Source organism: Pongo abelii, chromosome 16 (assembly GCF_028885655.2).
Source record: "Pongo abelii isolate AG06213 chromosome 16, NHGRI_mPonAbe1-v2.0_pri, whole genome shotgun sequence".
In the NCBI taxonomy this organism is placed as follows: Eukaryota; Metazoa; Chordata; class Mammalia; order Primates; family Hominidae; genus Pongo; species Pongo abelii.
This window is the reverse complement of record NC_072001.2, coordinates 48,433,011-48,450,521: the sequence shown is the minus strand read 5'-3', so window position 1 is coordinate 48,450,521 and position 17,511 is coordinate 48,433,011. Positions and strand designations below refer to the sequence as shown.

Sequence of the window (17,511 nt, the reverse complement as noted above, 5' to 3'; positions counted from 1 at the left end):
AATTGAGGCACCACTCCCTTGGCTTGGAGCGGGACTGACGTATACCGATGTAGGGACAGGGAATGTGATGGGAGAAGCCTATCAATGTAGGCATCAGATGTCTAGGTCTTTGAAGATCTGTCCTTTCTGTTCCTAGAACTAGATCCTGGGACAGAAGAGCAGAAGGGGAGGATGGCTACAGATGGGCCTATGTCATTCTCTTGGGTGACTACTACAGTCCCATGGCATGAAAGTTATATGGGAGAGCTCAGACCCCAGAAGTCTCTACCCTCTCTCTGCTTTCTTGAGGTTAGTTTTCATTCTCTAAAAATGATCTTTCATTCACTGATTTGTAGACACACAAGGAAAGTTTGTCCACAGGCCAGGTGCAGTCGCTCACACCTGTAATCCCAACACTTTGGGAGGCTGATATGGGAGGGTCATTTGAGGTTAGGAGTTCAAGACCAGCCTGGCCAACATGGTGAAACCCCGACTCTACTAAAAATACAACAACAACAAAAAAATTAGCAGGGCATGATGGTGAAAGCCTGTAATCCCAACTACTCGGGAGGCTGAGGCACAAGAATTCCTTGAACCCGGGAGGCAGCGGTTGCAGTGAGCCAAGATTGCACCACTGTGCTCCAGCCTGGGCAACAGACACAGACTCTGTCTCAAAAAAAAAAAAAAAAAAGTTTGTCCTCTAATTAATCTAAACATTTCCATGAGAATGCAGCTGCTAGAGTTCCCTTTGAGAGACAGTACTAGCTGGATTTCCTAGGCCAACTAAGAATTCCTAAGCCTAGCTGGGGAAGATGACTGAACCCACCTTTAAACACGAGGCTTGAAACTCAGCTCACACCTGACCAATCAGGTAGTAAAGAGGGCCCACTAAAATACCAATTAAGCTAAAAGCAGGAGGTAAAGAAATAGTCAAATCATTTATCATCTGAGAGCACAGGGGGAGGGACAATGATTGGGAAATAAACCCCAGGCATTCGAGCAGGGAGGGGCAACCTGCTTTGGGTCCCCTCCCCTTGTATGGGGGTTCAGTTTTCACTCTATTAAATCTTGCAACTGCACACTCTTCTGGTCCATGTTTCTTCCAGCTCGAAGTGAGCTTTCTCTCACCATCCACCACTGCTGTTCGCTGCCGTCGCAGACCCGCCATCGCAGACCCGCCATTGACTTCCCCCGCTCCAGATCCGGCAGGGTGTACTCTGCGTTTCTGATTCAGCGAGGCACCCATTGCTGCTCCCGTTCGGGCTAGAGGCTCACCATTGTTCCTGCACAGCTAAGTGCCCAGGTTCATCCTAACTGAGCTGAACCCTAGTCACTGGGTTCCACGGTTCTCTTCCGTGACCCATGGCTTCTAATAGAGTTATAACACTCACCGCATGGCCCAAGGTTCCATTCCTTGGAATCTGTGAGGCCAAGAACCTCTGGTCAGAGAATAAAAGGCTTGCCACCATCTTGGGAGCTCTAAGAACAAAGACCCACCCGTAACACCTTGTTGAGGGCAGCATTTCACAATTCTGAAGTGCACTCCCTTGTCAGACCACAGGCTTGTTCATGGTGGACTTGAGCAGATTAGGTTTTGTTGATTTTTTTTTTTTTTTTTGGACGGAGTTTCACTCTGCCGCCAGGTTGGAGTGCAGTGGCACTATCCCCGCTCACTGAAACCTCCACCCCATGGGTTCAAGTGATTCTTCTGCCTCAGCCTCCCAAATATCTGGGATTACAGGTGCCCACCACAACGCCCGGCTAATTTTTTGTGTTTTTAATAGAGATGGGGTTTCACCATGTTGACCAGGCTGGTCTCGAACTCTTGACCTCAGGTGATCCACCTGCCTCAGCCTCCCAAAGTACTGGGATTAGAGCAGATTAGGTTTTAATTGTGCTATGTGCTGGATAATGGACAGCACTATGTGAGATATGGTTGGTATGAGGAGGGAACAATTGTGAGGCACTCCTCAAGATTTGCAGATGAGAATGAGAATCACTTGAACCTTGGGTAGGGAGGATACAGTGAGCCAAGATCGCACTACTGCACTCCAGCCTAGGTGACAGAGCAAGACTCTGTCTCAAAAAAAAAAAAAAAAAAAAACATTTGCAGATGAGAGAATAAGCCACTCTCTGAAGGTTATTTTAGCAAGAATTCATTGCAAAGGAGGGAATCAGTTATCTGTTGTAGTAAACTAGGAGGCTGTAAATGAGCAATCAAAGAGATTGGGCCCCTCAAAGATGCTCTGTGAGTATTTTGGGGGAGGCAGGATTGTACTGAAGTTGTAATTTAGTAAACAGAGATCAAATCAGTTTTTTCTGGAGAAAGACATGCGAACAAAAACAGGTAGTTACGTCATTTTATACAGACAGTAGGTACTATCATTTGAATACAGCCCCTCCAAAATTCAGATGTTGCCAAAATGATAGGATTTTTGTTTTGTTGAAACAGGGCCTCACTTTTTTGCTCAGACTGGAGTGTAGTGGCATGATAACAGCTCACCGCAACCTTCGTCCCCAGGCTCAAATGATTCTACTGCCTCAGCCTCCTGAGTAGCTGGGATTACAGGTGCACACCACTACTGCCTGGCTAATTTTTGTATTTTTAGTAGAGACGGAGTTTCACCATGTTGGCCAGGCTGCAATGTGATAGTTTTAAGAGGTGGGGCCTTTAAGTGGCAATCAGGCCATAAGAGCTCCTCCCTCAGGTTTGGGATTAAGTGCCTTAAAAAAGACACTTCGGGCAGTATTTGGTTAATTTACCCTTCCACCTCCCCTCCAGAGGATGAGGCCCTCACCAGACAACCAAACCTGCGAGCACCGTGATCACGGACTTCCCAGCCTCCCAAACTGTGAGAAATAAATTTCTGTTCTTTTTAAGTTGCCCAGTCTAAGGTATTCTGTTATAGCACGCACAGACTAAACCAGTAGGGCATTAATCTTTTGTGCTTGGATCCTACAGCTAGCTGTCCTTGCTAGGATTGCAGGTGGACCCAGAAGTCTTAATTAAATTAGTTTTCTATGTTGTATTTCTGGTTAAGGTAACTTGAATAATCAGGCCAACTGTTTTATTTATTTCTGTAAATTATTGTCACTTTCTTTATATTTTTAAAATTTATATTAAGAAAAATTTCAGGCTGGGTGCAGTGGCTCACGCCTGTAATCCCAGCACTTTGTGAGACTGAGGAGGGTGAATTACATGAGGTCAGGAGTTCAAGACCAGCCTGACCAACATGGTGAAACCCTGTCTCTGCTAAAAATACAAAAAATTAGCTGGGTATAGTGGTCATGTCTGTAGTCCCAGCTATTGGAGAGGCTGAGGCCAGAGAATCGCTTGAACCTGGGAGGCAGAGGTTGCAGCGAGCCGAGATCACTCCATTGCACTCCAGCCTGGGCGACAAGAGCAAATCTCTGTCTCAAAAAAAAAAAAAAAAAAAAAAGAAAGAAAGAAAGAAAAAAGTTTCAAACACACAAAAGTGGAGAAAATAATACAATGAATATATATAATTAATACTGTGAAATACCCCTATAACTAGATTTAATCATTATCAAGATTTTCCTACACTTGCTTCACTTTCTCCCACTTTTAAAAACTAAACCAAACTATTTTAAAGAAACTTAAACAAATTTACAGAAACAAACAACTCCATTAATAGGAACAGACACTTTTCAAAAGAAGACATACATGTGGCCAACAAGCATATGAAAAACAGCTCAACATCACTGACCATTAGGGAAATGCAAATCAAAACCACAATGAGATACCATCTCACACCTGTCAGAATGGCTATGGTTAAAGTAAAAACATAATAGGTACTGTCAAGGTTGTGGAGAAAAAGGAATGCTTATACACTGTTGGTAGGAGTGTAAATTAGTTCAACCATATGGGAAACAGTGTGGTGATTTCTCAAAGATCTAAAAACAAAACTACCATTTGACCCAGCAATCCCATTACTGGATATACTCAAAGGAATATAAATCATTCTATCATAAAGACATATCCACACGTATGTTTGTTGCAAGACTATTCATAATTGCAAAGACATGGAATCAACCTAAATGTTCATCAGTGGCAGACTGGATAAAGAAAATATGGTATATATACACCATGGAATACTATGCAGCCACAAAAAAGAGTGAGATCACGTCCTTTGCAGGGACGCGGATGGAGCTCGAGCCCATTATCCTTAGCAAACTAATGCAGGGACAGAAAGGCAAATACCACATGTTCTTACTTATAAGTGGAAGCTGAATGATGAGAACACATGAACACAAAGAGGGGAACAACACACACTGGGGCCTACTGGAAGGTGGAAGGTAGGAGCAGGGAGAGGATCGGGAAAAATAACTAGTGGGTAGTAGGCTTAATACCTGGGTGACAAAATAATCCATACAACAAACTCCCATGACAAGAGTTTACCTGTATAACAAACCTGCACGTGCACTCCTCAACTTAAAATAAAAGTTAAAAAAAGAAAAATTTCAAAAATACAAAAGTATTCTAGGTTTTTAAATAAGTAAAAGGAAAAAAGTGAAGAAAATAATATAATGAATATATATAAAGTATAATGAATAGAGTATGAAATACCCTATAACCATGTTCAATCATAATCAAGATTTTCCTACACTTGCTTCACTTTCTCCCACTTTTATAAACTAAACTATATAGCCAGGCGTGGTGGCTCACACCTGTCATCCCAGCACTTTGGGAGGCCGAGGTGGGTGGATCACCTGAGGTCAGGAGTTCAAGACCAGCCTGACCAATATGGAGAAACCCTGTTTCTACTAAAAATACAAAATTAGCTGGATATGGTGGCACATGCCTGTAATCCCAGCTACTTGGGAGGCTGAGGTAGGAGAATCGCTTGAACCCGGGAGGCAGAGCTTGCGATGAGCTGAGATCACACCACTGCACTCCAGCCTGGGCAACAAGAGCGAAACTCCCTCTCAAAAAAAATAAAAATAAAAATAAAAATAAAAAAACTAAACTATATTAAAGAAAATCCTAGACCCCTCCCCACTGCCATGGTGTAAATGTTTCTGTCCCCCAAAATTCATATGTTGAAATCCTACCCCACCCAGGTGATATTAGGAGGTGGAGCCTTTTTGGAGACAATTAAGTCATGGAGACAGTGCCCTCATAAGTGCCAAGACCCCAAGAGGCCCCTAGCCCCTTATAGCATGTGAGGACAGAGGGAGAACACAGCCATCTCTTAAGCAGGAACCAGGGCCTCACCAGACATGGAATCTGCTGGCACCTGGATCTTGGACTTTTCAGCCTCTAGAAATGTGAGCAAAAAATTCCTGTTGTTTCTAAGCCACCAAGCATATGGTATTTTGTTGTAGCAGCCCAGGCTGACCAAGATAACCATTCACTTTAGTGTGGATCTCTAAAACATATGAACACTTTCTTGTATACTCACAATATTTTCCTTTGTATTTACTAGTTTTCGTAAGCTAGGTTAGTGGAAGATGAAGGCACTCTCAGGCTGTTAATAAAATCAAGTTTCAGACTCTGATTTCACAATGAACTTACCAAAGTAAAGGCCACTTTGTGAGGACTCTTCTAATCACCAGGATTCCTCTGTCTGAACATGTTTTAATGATTGAACAACAATCCAGGATCCCTTTGCTTTTCACATGTACAAGTCTATACACACTTGTGTGCAAATGCATTCACCATGCACACTGATATGGTTTGGCTCTGTGTTTCTATCCAAATCTCACCCCATTATCCCCACGTGTCACGGACAGGACCAGGTGGAGGTAATTGGATCATGGGGGCAGTTTCCCCCATGCTGTTCTCATGATAGTGAATGAATTCTCACGACATCTGATGGTTGCATTAAGCATCTGGCATTTCCCCTGCTTGCACTCACTCCATCCTGTTGCCCTGTGAAGAAGGCACTTGCTTTTTGCCTTCTGCTATGACTGCAAGTTTCCTGAGGCCTCCCAAGCAATGTGGAACTGGGAGTCAATTACACTTCTTTCCTTCATAAATTACCCGGTCTTGGGCATTTCTTCATAGCAGTGTGAGAACAGACTAATACACACACACAAACACATGCAAAACCAAGGGAAAAAATGAAGTAGGCTGGGCCCAGTGGCTCACGCCTGTAATCCCAGCACTTTGGGAGGCTGAGGCCGGCGGATCACCTGAGGTCAGGAGTTCAAGACCAGCCTGGCCAACATGGTGAAACCCTGTCTCTACTAAAAATACAGAAAATCAGCTAAGTGTGGTGGCACGTGCCTGTAATGCCAGCTACTCAGGAGGCTGAGGCAGGAGGATCGCTTGAACCCAGGAGGCGGGGGTTTCAGTGAGCGCTTGAACCCAGGAGGCGGGGGTTTCAGTTTCACTCCAGCTTGGGCAACAAGAACAAAACTGCGTCTCAAAAAAAAAAAAAGGAAAAGAAAACCCCTTCTTAAGCCCAGTAAATCAGTTTAAATCTTTTAAAAAGCATAACTTGAATCTACTGTCACAATTCTGGTAGGCTGTTGAGATGAGTGGATATGCTACCTACACAGAGAACACAAAATGCAAAGGTTAACATCTATGCTGGCCAATTTTTTTTTTTTTTGAGATGGTCTTGCTCTCAAGATCTGATTAGAGTCAGAAACTTGATGTTTTTGGCAGCCTGAGGGAGCCTTTATCTTCCACTAACCTAGCCTGCAGTGAGCTATAATCATGCCAGGCTGGAGTGCAGTGACTCAATCATAGCTCACTGCAGCCTCAACCTCCCAGGCTCAAGTGATCCTCCTGCCTCAGCCTCCCAAGTAGCTGGGACTACCATATCCATATGCTGCACCACCATGTCCATATGCTGGCCAATTTCTAAAAGTGACTTCAAAAAGAGTAAATAGAACATCAGAGATATAGGAAAGTATCAGCTTCTGGAGAAGGGAACTGAAAATCATAAGGTACCACAAACAGGCAGTATTTCATGCCAGGGCAAAATTCTGCTGGTTTTGCCTTATCATTCCTATCTTGCTGTGTAAGAATCTCAATATCTTCCCCTGCCTTCCTCCATCATACTCATGTGCCCAGGAGAATGACTTCACAGGAAGTTCCTTCCTTTCCCTTCCTTTCTCTTCTTCATCCCTACCCTAATCCCCTAACCCGCCAATGCCTCTTCCACTAACTCCACAATGTCTTGATTTTAAAAACTAGAGACACATTTCTTTGGTCTAAGACATGTTTTAGCACATAGCATAGCATCTGGCATACAGACTCTTTTTTTTTTTTTTTTTTTTTTTTTTTTGAGACAGAGTTTCGCTCTTGTTGCCGAGGCTGGAGTGCAATGGCACGATCTCAGCTCACTACAACCTCCACCTCCCAGGTTCAAGAGATTCTCCTGCCTCAGCCTCCTGAGTAGCTAGGATTACAGGCATGTGCCACCACGCCCGGCTAATTTTGTATTTTTAGTAGAGACGGGGTTTCTCCATGTTGGTCAGGCTGGTCTTGAACTCCCTACCTCAGGTGATCTGCCGGCCTTGGCCTCCCAAAGTGCTGGGATTATAGGCGTGAGCCACCACGCCTGGTCGGTATACAGACCCTTAAGGAATATTGAATGGATGGGTGGATGGATAGATGGATGGATGATTACTGTTTTCAATACAAGGATAATACTTCAAGACCTACCCAACTTCTGATGGAAGTGAAACATGACATTGAGGGGCCATTGGCAAAATTGGGTAACTGGTCATAACAACTGGCTGTATACTCAGGAGGTTGGAAAAGCAAAAATATGACATACGTACCCTCCCCACCACCATTATGAACCAACAAGCATAAGAAAGGAGGAAAAATATCAGAGTGAAAAGACAATTGGCACCTGACTCATACAAACCTGATGCAAATCTTGATTCCTAACTGTGTGACTTAGAACAAAATATTTATAAAATTTCATTTATTCCATGTACACAATGGGAACAATAGTGTCTACTATGAAGGATTGTTATAAGGATTATATTAAATAGTGGGCCGGGCGTGGTGGCCCACACCTGTAATCCCAACACTTTGGGAGGCCAATGTGGGTGGATCACTTGAGGCCAGGAGTTCAAGACCAGCGTGGTCAACATGGCAAAACCCTGTCTCTACTAAAAATACAAAAAAAAATGAGCCAGGCATGGTGGTGCATGCCTGTAATCCCAGCTACTCAGGAGGCTGATGCCCAGGAACCCCTTGGACCTGGGCGGTGGAGGTTGTAGTGAGCCTAGATTGTGCCACTGCACTCCAGCCTGGGTAACAGAGTGAGACTCTGTCTCAAAAAATAATAATAATAATAATTAATTAAATAGTGTATGTAAGGTTCCTAGCACAGTGGGCTCAAAATATTATAATTTTTATTACATGACAATATTTATTATCATTTAGAAATTTATAAAGGGAACCTGGGAAATTATGGTTCATTTGTGAAATAGGCAAGCTAAATAAATAAAATTAATTTCAGAGAAGACTGTCAAGATGATATCTTTAAAGAGAAAATTTGACAAATTTCTGTGAGATTTTTACATGTTTAAGTGGTTAAAAAAAGGAAAAGTAGATAAACAACAGCTTGGTATTATTCACCTAGAAACCTTAATAAAACCTTGGACAGGTTTCCAAAGGACAGGCTAATAATAAAAGTTGTGTGAAAGTGGAATGTTTTGTGAGGCAATTAGGAACTAGCTCAGAAGCAAAAATAATGGGCGGGGCCTGTTGATTCAAGGTAGGGGAGGGAACTAGAGGCCCAAGTGACAGTTCCTGGGAAGGCAGTGGATATATGAAGGGCATGGTAGTCACATCTCTAATTCTGGATTTCTCGATGGAAACTGTGCAGTTCTCAACAGAAAGATGGAGTCCTGTGCACTTGGGGGAATCTGGCCAAGTGATACTTGGGTGTCAGGCACCCACGGAATGGACCTCAATAATAGGAAAGGAGAAGGAGACTAATGTTAATCTAGCAGTGACTAGATCAGGCCATGTGCCAGGCACATTATCTCATTTAAGTCACCATAACCCGACACTAGTTATGTTATTACCTCCATTTTACACAGAAGGACACTGAGGCTCAAAGAGATCTTATAATTCATCTAAGTTCACTCTGCTAGTAAAGGGAGGGAACTCTCATAGGCATCAATGCCTCAGGCAGCAGGCTGTGGCCTACTGGGTTGCTTGTTGACCACCTACTCTGTGCCAGGCACAGTGCCAGGTGCAGAAGATACAGTAGTGTGCAAAGATACAGTCCCTCACTCTCTTGGAGCTTAGAGTCTAATGAGAGTTAGTAGCAGCCATTAGTCAAATAATGCCACTAATGAAGATAACATTACAAAGTGAAACATGTAACAAATTGACTCATCTAGACTTGGGGCATGATGGGTGCCATGCAGGAGAGTGGTTCTAGAGAGCTTACCTAATTAACTAGCTAAAAGAATGATGAAGAAAGGTATTCCAAGTGAGGAAGCTGCACATGAAAAGGCCTGTGCTCAGAACCCCAGAAAACACAAGTTTAGTGCAGCTACACTACAGCTCAGAGGAAAGAGGCAAGTGCCTGAGCAAAGGGTAGAGGCATGGAAGAGGCTGGAGACACAATCAGATTTCCATTTTGAAAGGTCCAGTGTATTTTCACAGGCGCCACTAAGATGCTTGAACAGCCACAAGCAAGCATTCTGGTGGGTTCCGGGGCCCCAGCTATACCCGGCCCAAATGAAGGCAGTTGGGTGGTATAAATACTGCTGCCTTAACAGTACATTTGAGGGCCGGGCACCATGGCTCATGCCTGTAATCCCAGCACTTTGAAAGGCTGAGGCGGGTGGATCAGTTGAGGTTAGGAGTTCGAGACCAGCCTGGCCAACACAGTGAATGAAACCTGTCTCTACTGAAAATACAAAAATTAGCCAAGGATGGTGGTGGGTGCCTGTAGTCCCAGCTACTTGGGAGGCTACTTGGGAGGGCAATAGGGTGAGAGTCTGTCTCAAAAAAATAAAAAATAAAAAAAATAAATAAAATAGGCCAGGTACTGTGGCTCACGCCTGTAATCCCAGCACTTTGGGAGGCTGAGGTGGGTGGATCACGAGGTCAGGAGTTCAAGACCAGTCTGGCCAACATAGTGAAACTCCATCTCTACTAAAAATACAAAACTTAGCCAGGCATGGTGGCGGGCACCTGTAATCCCAGCTACTTGGGAGGCTGAGGTAGAGAACTGCTTGAACCCAGGAGGCGGAGGTTGCAGTGAGCCGAGGTAGCGCTACCTCGGCTCACTGCACTCCAGCCTGGGCAACAGAGTGAGACTCCGTCTCAAAATAAGTAAATAAATATATAAATAAATTTTTAAAAACAGTACATTGGGAAGTAAGGATTGATGAAACCAAGAGCCTAAGTCTCAGGCATCTGTGCTAGGAAAGGACATACTAACATGTGTAAATGATCTGGATCACAGCCTATGCGATAAAACCTCCAACAACACTTCTACGCAGATAGGACTAGATCAGGGGTCAGCAAGTGCTGGGCCAAATCGCACCAGTGCCTGTTTTTGTACAGCCTGCAAACTAAGAATTGTTTTTACATTTTTAAGTGGTTGAAAAAAATGGAAAGAAAACTAATATTTTGTGACACATTAAAATTATATGAAAGTCACATCCCAGTTTCCATAAATAAAGTTTTATTGGAACATGGCCATGCTCATTTGTTTATTCTCTTTGGCTGCTGCTACAACAGCAGAGTGAGTGACTGACACCTGAGGATTGCTGCAAAGCTAAAATTATTATTATTATTATTATTATTATTGTTATTTTTTGAGACAGAGTCTTGCTCTGTCGCCCAGGCTGGAGCACAGTTGCGCGACCTCAGCTCACTGCAAGCTCCATCTCCCGGGTTTACACCATTCTCCTGCCTCAGCCTCCCAAGTAGCTGGGACTACAGGCGCCTGCCACCACGCCTGGCTAATTTTTTGTATTTTTAGTAGAGATGGGGTTTCACTGTGTTAGCCAGGATGGTCTTGATCTCCTGACCTCAAGATCCGCCCGCCTCGGCCTCCCAAAGTGCTGGGATTACAGGCGTGAGCCACCGCACCCGGCCTAAAATTATTATTTTTTAAAAAGAACAAGAAGCAGCATTATTCAAATACTGAATTATATTTTTTCCAAGTCTTCTTAATTTGTTTTGAAATGGATCATCTCCTGCCAAACAAAACTACAGAATACATCTTGTGTCTGTCACACATATGCCTACTCTCTGTTTTGCTAAGAAAGAGGTGTTTAATCCTCTTTTCTTTCCCACAGAGAAATGCAACAACTGCTACCATAAGAAGAGCTGCAGACCAATAGTGGTGGAAGTGAAATTATTTATTATCTGGCCTTTACAGAAAACATTTGCCAATTCCTGAGCTAGATAATCAGAAGAGCCTATAAATCTGACCATGTGATCTGACAATTGACAAATGAGCTCTCGTGGGAGCAAGTGCAAAATAATGCACTTTGAGATAAAAATATCCAAACTATTTACAAAAGGAAGACAGGCCTATAAGCTTTGAGGTCACAACTCAGGACTAAATACAACTGGGAGGATTAAAGGCAGCTAGAGTAGTAGTACGTGAATGTCCTCCCCTAAATTATAACAATCAGTACAGAGTAGAGGGGGTTGGTTCTCTGTGGGCCTCACCTGATGTGGACCTGGGGAAAAATTTCCAGGAAAACTAGACTAGGATTTTCCACTTTCACTTAAAAATTACACATAGGAAGAGGCAGAGGTTGCAGTGGCCTCAAATGACGCCACGGCACTCCAGCCTGGGCAGCAGAGCAAGACCCTGTCTTCAACCAACCAACCAACCAACCTTTTTCTCCTTTCAAAACCTTTGTTCTAGGCTGGGTGCAGTGGCTCACGTCTGTAATCCCAGCACTTTGGAAGGCTGAGGTGGGCGGATCACCTGAGGTCAGGAGTTCAAGACCAGCCTGGCCAACATGGCGAAACCCTGTCTCTACAAAAATACAAAAATTAGCCAGGCATGATGGTGAGTGCCTGTAATCCCAGCTACTTGGGAGCCTGGAGTGGAAGAATCGCTTGAATCTGGGAGGCGGAAGTTGCAGTGAGCCAAGATCGTGCCATTGCACTCCAGCCTAGGTGACAGAGGGAGACTCTATCTCAACAAACAAACAAACAAAAACCTTTGTTCTAGCTCTAAGGTAACTTGGCTTCTCATATCACTGGTCCTGTGAAGGGGGCCATCCAGGGAAATGGCAAAGGTGTATCCCCCAGGATTATGAAGATAACCACAACAGTGATCTACCAAGTCTCTCAGGGCAGTTGTTTAGCATGCATTAGTTTCCCCAGCCTGACCCACAGGTGTCATTTCCACACCTGCAAAGCTGCAGAACTGACCTGGGACCCTGATGGCTCTAGCAGGGTTCTGGCCATGGGGGCCCTGCCTGGATGTGGCTGGCCTCCCTCTTGGACAACTCTGACCTCTTCCATTTTCATGTAACAGGAGTCACATCCAGAGTTCCCTGAGAAGACGTAACCCAGACCAGTGTGCTGCAGGGCCCAAAAGGAACAAGGTGTCTTTCCCAAATAAGATTCTCTCCCCATCCAGAAAAAACTCTGCCAATATCAGGGTCCCAGAACCTAGTCTAATGCCCAGGTAAATTAGTCCCAGTAAACTGAAAGTCCCATGTCCTGGGAACCGCCCTCACTCCCAAGCAAACCAGGTTGGTCACCTGCCAGACAGGTTCCTCATTTACAATAGGGCTCTTATCCTACCGTTCCCCAGGGCTCACCTAGGGCTGCTCCACAGTTTCTGCTGCCCCAAGCCCAGCACTCAGAATATTCAGAGCTGCTCCTTCTTGGGAAGGGTAGAGGACAGCATGGGCTGAGGGGTTCACTGGGAACAAGATTGGGATCAGAGAAGATCAGGAGACTAAGGAGAAGGGGTTCCCAAGGAGCCCCAGCTGTTAGAGAGTTGGATCTAAGACTCCTGTCTTTAATGTCTGCTTGTGCTTCTGTTCATACAATGAAGATTAAACAGTTACCGGAATCAGGAAAGTTTTTCAGCATTTACATTGTTTAGGGATAAGGAAGAACTACTAAAGGGAAGGCTGCCTTAAATCCTATTGCAAATAAGCAGAATGTAAATTATTCAAATATAAATAACAAAGAGGAGGGTAAAACTGTTGGTCACTATAAAATAGCTGTAATAACTACAGTAATTTATATTTAATTACCATGTGGCATAGGGATTATGAGACACTGCATCATGCATATCATACACCAAGCTCTTTGTGATAAAGGCAACAAATTCTGCTCCATTGTGTGTGCTCTTGGGGTCAGCTTAAAATCACTAAAGATAAAATTTGGCTTAGTCTTGGATTTGCTTCAGGGAACACAGGCAGTTCAACAGCAGGTGAACTTGTTACATTTGATTCTGGGAGGACCAACATAAAGATACCTCAAGAAAAATTAATGTCATCTTTATTTGTAAGGGAATTCTGGAAAAAGTTCAAAGTACTTTGCAGATTTTAATATAATTAATTCTCACAATAACCCCTCAAAGGAGTTTATACAATGGTCTTCATTGTTTGAAGCCACAAGTTACTAGAGGCCACAAAAGAGTCACTTTGTCTGCAGTTGCTTCTTTGTCCTGGCTTGATTCGTAAATGTTATAATGTTCTTTGAAATAGATATAGTATAAATATGAACTAAGAGTGTATTTATAATCACTGATCTTATAAGACACATTGATATCACCACTTAAAAAAATTCCTTAGAAATGGCCTTACACTCCAGCTTAAAGAAATAGAAATGTTTATGTTAAAGGAGAATTTAAGGTTATGGATAAACTCTCTATGATTAAAATATTTGCATATATTTGTCCATGAGTATTTACTGGGTTCCTGCTGCAACATGAGATCAGGTGCTATGGCTGCAAAAACAGCTTAGGATAGGAGTGAAGTAACAATGTGTGGTGGAGTTCTAAATAAGTCAGAATGCGTCATTAATAAACCAAGGACTGGGTTTAGCAATCCTAAGAAGAGACAAACGTAAGTGGAAAATTCTTTTTTGAGACAGAGTCTTGTTCTATCGCCCAGGCTGGAGTGCAGTGGCGCGATCTTGGCTCACTGCAACGTACGCCTTCCAGGTTCAAGTGATTCTCATGCCTCAGCCTTCCGAGTAGCTGGAATTACAGGCGTGCACCACCACACCCAGCTAATTTTTTTGTTTTTTTTAGTAGAGATGGGGTTTCACCACATTGGCCAAGCTGATCTTGAATTCCTGGCCTCAAGTGATCTGTCTGCCTCGGCCTCCCAAAGTGCTGGGATTACAGGGGTGAGCCACCACCCCTGACTGAGAATTCTTGATGATTAGCATTTGTCCATACCCTTGCTTTGTAGTTTAGTTCATGTGGCATGGTCTTTAATGTCTCTTTCTGGTAAAGTGGTAAAGGAAGATGCTTTCACATACAAAATCTCATTTGATTCTTACAGTGTCCCAATGAAATAGGTAAGACAAAAATTATTTTCCACTTTTTACAGACAAGAAAATAAGCTGAACAATTATTAATATTACACTGCTAGGGGTCACAGTGAACGGATTACAAAATTAGAAGCTGAATCAGTTTCCCTGAGTTCTCTTGTGGTGCTCCTGTCTATGATGAAACTCCCAATGTATTTCCAAGTTCAGCCTTCCACCCTCAACTTTAAGCTCCTCTAGCGCAGCCACCACCTCAGACTCTGGGGCTGGTATCCTAACTCCCAAAACCCCTTCTCATCTTGGACCTCCTATTCCTGCTAATTTCAGCCAGATATGCTTAGAGAAATCCATAGGAACATTTACTTTAAAACTAAGGGTCTCAGTTTGGCCGGGTGTGGTGGATCATGCCTATAGTCCCAGCAATTTGGGAGGCCAAGGCAGGCAGATCATCTGAGGTCAGGCATTCAAGACCAGCCTAGCCAACATGGTGAAACCCCATCTCTACTAAAAATACAGAAATTAGCCGGGCATGATGGCACATGCCTGTAGTCTCAGCTACTTGGGAGGCTGAGGCAGGAGAATCACTTGAACCCGGGAGGTGGAGGTTGCAGTGAGCCGAGATTGCACCATTGCACTCCAGCCCAGGCAACAAGAGCAAAACTCTGTCTCAAAACAAAACAAAACAAAACAAACAAACAAAAACTAAGGGAAAGCAAAAAACAAAGCTATGAAAACAATGAACTCGACTAAATTTCGGTTTTGGCTGGCAGGTTGGTTTGCCTTACAGGGTAGATGGGCTCTTGACCCTCTGCTTTATCTCCTCCCTGTCCAAAAGGGGGCCTTTGCCATCCTTGGGCAATTCTCTTATCTATTTTGGGTCCTTCTCCTTCTCTTTCTCCTCCCTGAGAGGAGGTATTAAATTGAAACTCCAGCCACTCTGTCAGAGGCATTTAAACCAGAGCAACTCCATCTTGAATAGGGGCTGGGTAAAATAAGGCTGAGACATACCGGGTTTCATTCCCAGACAGCTAAGGCATTCTGAGTCACAGAATGACATAGGAGGTCGGCACAAGATACAGGTCATAAAGACCTTGCTGATAAAACAGGCTGCAGTAAAGAAGCCGGCCAAAACCCACCAAAACCAATATGGGGATGACAGTGACCTCTGGTCGTCCTCACTGCTTCCCTCCCACCAGCATCATGACAGTTTACAAATGCCATGGCAATGTCAGGAAGTTACCCTATATGGTCTAAAATGGAGAGGCATTGCCCGACATGGCAGCTCATGCCTGTAATCCCAGCTCTTTGGGAGGCTGAGGCAGGTGGATCAAATGAGGCCAGGTGTTTGAGACCAGCCTGGCCAACATGGTGAAACCCCGTCTCTACTAAAAATACAAAAATTAGCCATCCTGAGCAACAGAATGAGACTCTGCCTAAAAAATAATAAATAATAAAAAGGGGAGGCATGAATAATCCACCCCTTGTTTAGCATATAATCAATAAATAACCATAAAAATGGGCAACCAGCAGCCCTCAGGGCTGCTCTGCCTATGGAGTTGCCATTCTTTATTCCTTTACTTTCTTAATAAACTTGCTTTCACTTTACTGTATGAACTCGTCTCAAATTCTTTCTTGTATGAGATCCAAGAACCCTCTCTTGGGGTCTGGATCAGGACTCCTTCCTGGTAACAACTCATAGAAGGAATAAACTAATACACTCACTGTAGTTGTGTATCACATCACTAACCCTGTTCCACGCATTCAACAACTTTCATCCCCTCCTGAAGAAAATAAGGGGACACATTCTAAAACATCCTATAGGAATCTCCTACGGCCACATACTCCAATAGAGATGCATTCTTGGGATGGGGAATATGCAGAATTTGAACCTCAACCAAGTAGCATCTTCTCCCATATTTCACTTTTAAAAAACTTTTCCACTTTCTTTTTGCTCATTTTCAATGGGGATTTCACAGGATGATGCTGAAGTCTCAAGGTTCTGGCAAATCATTGATATATAAAACAGGGATCTCTCCTGACATGCTTCAGAGTCTAGATGCTTTTCTATAGAGCATTCCATTTTTGGGCAGAAAGAAACTGAGCAGATAGTGTGGGGTAATGGTTAAGAGATTGAGCTCAGAAACAAAGCTGATCCAAATTGAGTTCTTGCTCTGTTTGCTAACTGCATGATCCTGACCAAGATACTTAACCTCCCTGAGACTCTATGTCTTCATCTACATAAAAAATAACAGCTTGGGGCACATGTCCTCAGGACCTCCTGAGGCCGTGTCAAAAGTGAAAAAAAAAAAAAGGAAAATAAAAATAACAATAATAATAGCTGGCATTGATTGATTGAACGCATACTGTGTGCTAGGAATTACGTGTGCTAAGTTTTACATGCTTTACTGGCATTATCCTATTTAATCCTTAGTACAACCCTTGTGAAGTGGGTACTATTATTATATCCATTTTATATGTAAGAAAATTGAAGCATAAAGAGATTAAATAGTTTGCCACAGACCATACAACTGTAAGTGGTGAGGCCAGGACTCAAACACAATCTGTCTGACTCCAAGACCCATGCTTTTAATCACTACCTTCATCACAGTGATGTGGTAATGATTAAAAGAGCTAATGTAAGTCAGGTGCCCTCATAGTGCCTGGCACACAAGCCTTAAGTATCCTAGCTATGATATTATTTTCAGTAGGTTTTTTGTTTGTTTGTTTTTTTTTTTAAATGAGATGGAGTCTTGCTCTGTTGCCTAGGCTGGAGTGCAATGGCACAATCTCAGCTCACTGCAACCTCCACCTCCCAGGTTCAAGAGATTCTCCTGCCTCAGCCTCCCAAGCAGCTGGGATTACAGGCATCCGCCACCACAGCCAGCTAATTTTTGTTGTTGTTGTTGTTGTTGTTTGAGACGGAGTCTCGCTCTGTTGTCCAGGCCGGAATGTAGTGGCACGATCTTGGCTCACTGCAACCTCTGCCTCCCGGATTCAAGCGATTCTCCTGCCTCAGCTTCCTCAGTAGCTGGGATTACAGGCACGCACCACCAAGACCTGATAATTTTTGTATTTTTACTAGAGACGGTGTT

General features: G+C 43.5%; 1 protein-coding gene and 1 non-coding gene across 7 annotated transcripts in view; both read right to left on the bottom strand.

Moving 5' to 3' along the window:
• The window catches only part of BLOC1S6 (biogenesis of lysosomal organelles complex 1 subunit 6), an 85,886-nt gene that overhangs the window by 58,358 nt on the left and 10,017 nt on the right, over positions 1 to 17,511 (bottom strand). The window lies entirely within an intron of this gene.
• Positions 11,164 to 11,291, bottom strand: LOC112129265 (small nucleolar RNA SNORA41). Its single transcript, XR_002911673.1, has one exon. It is a non-coding gene; the product is annotated as a small nucleolar RNA SNORA41 (small nucleolar RNA).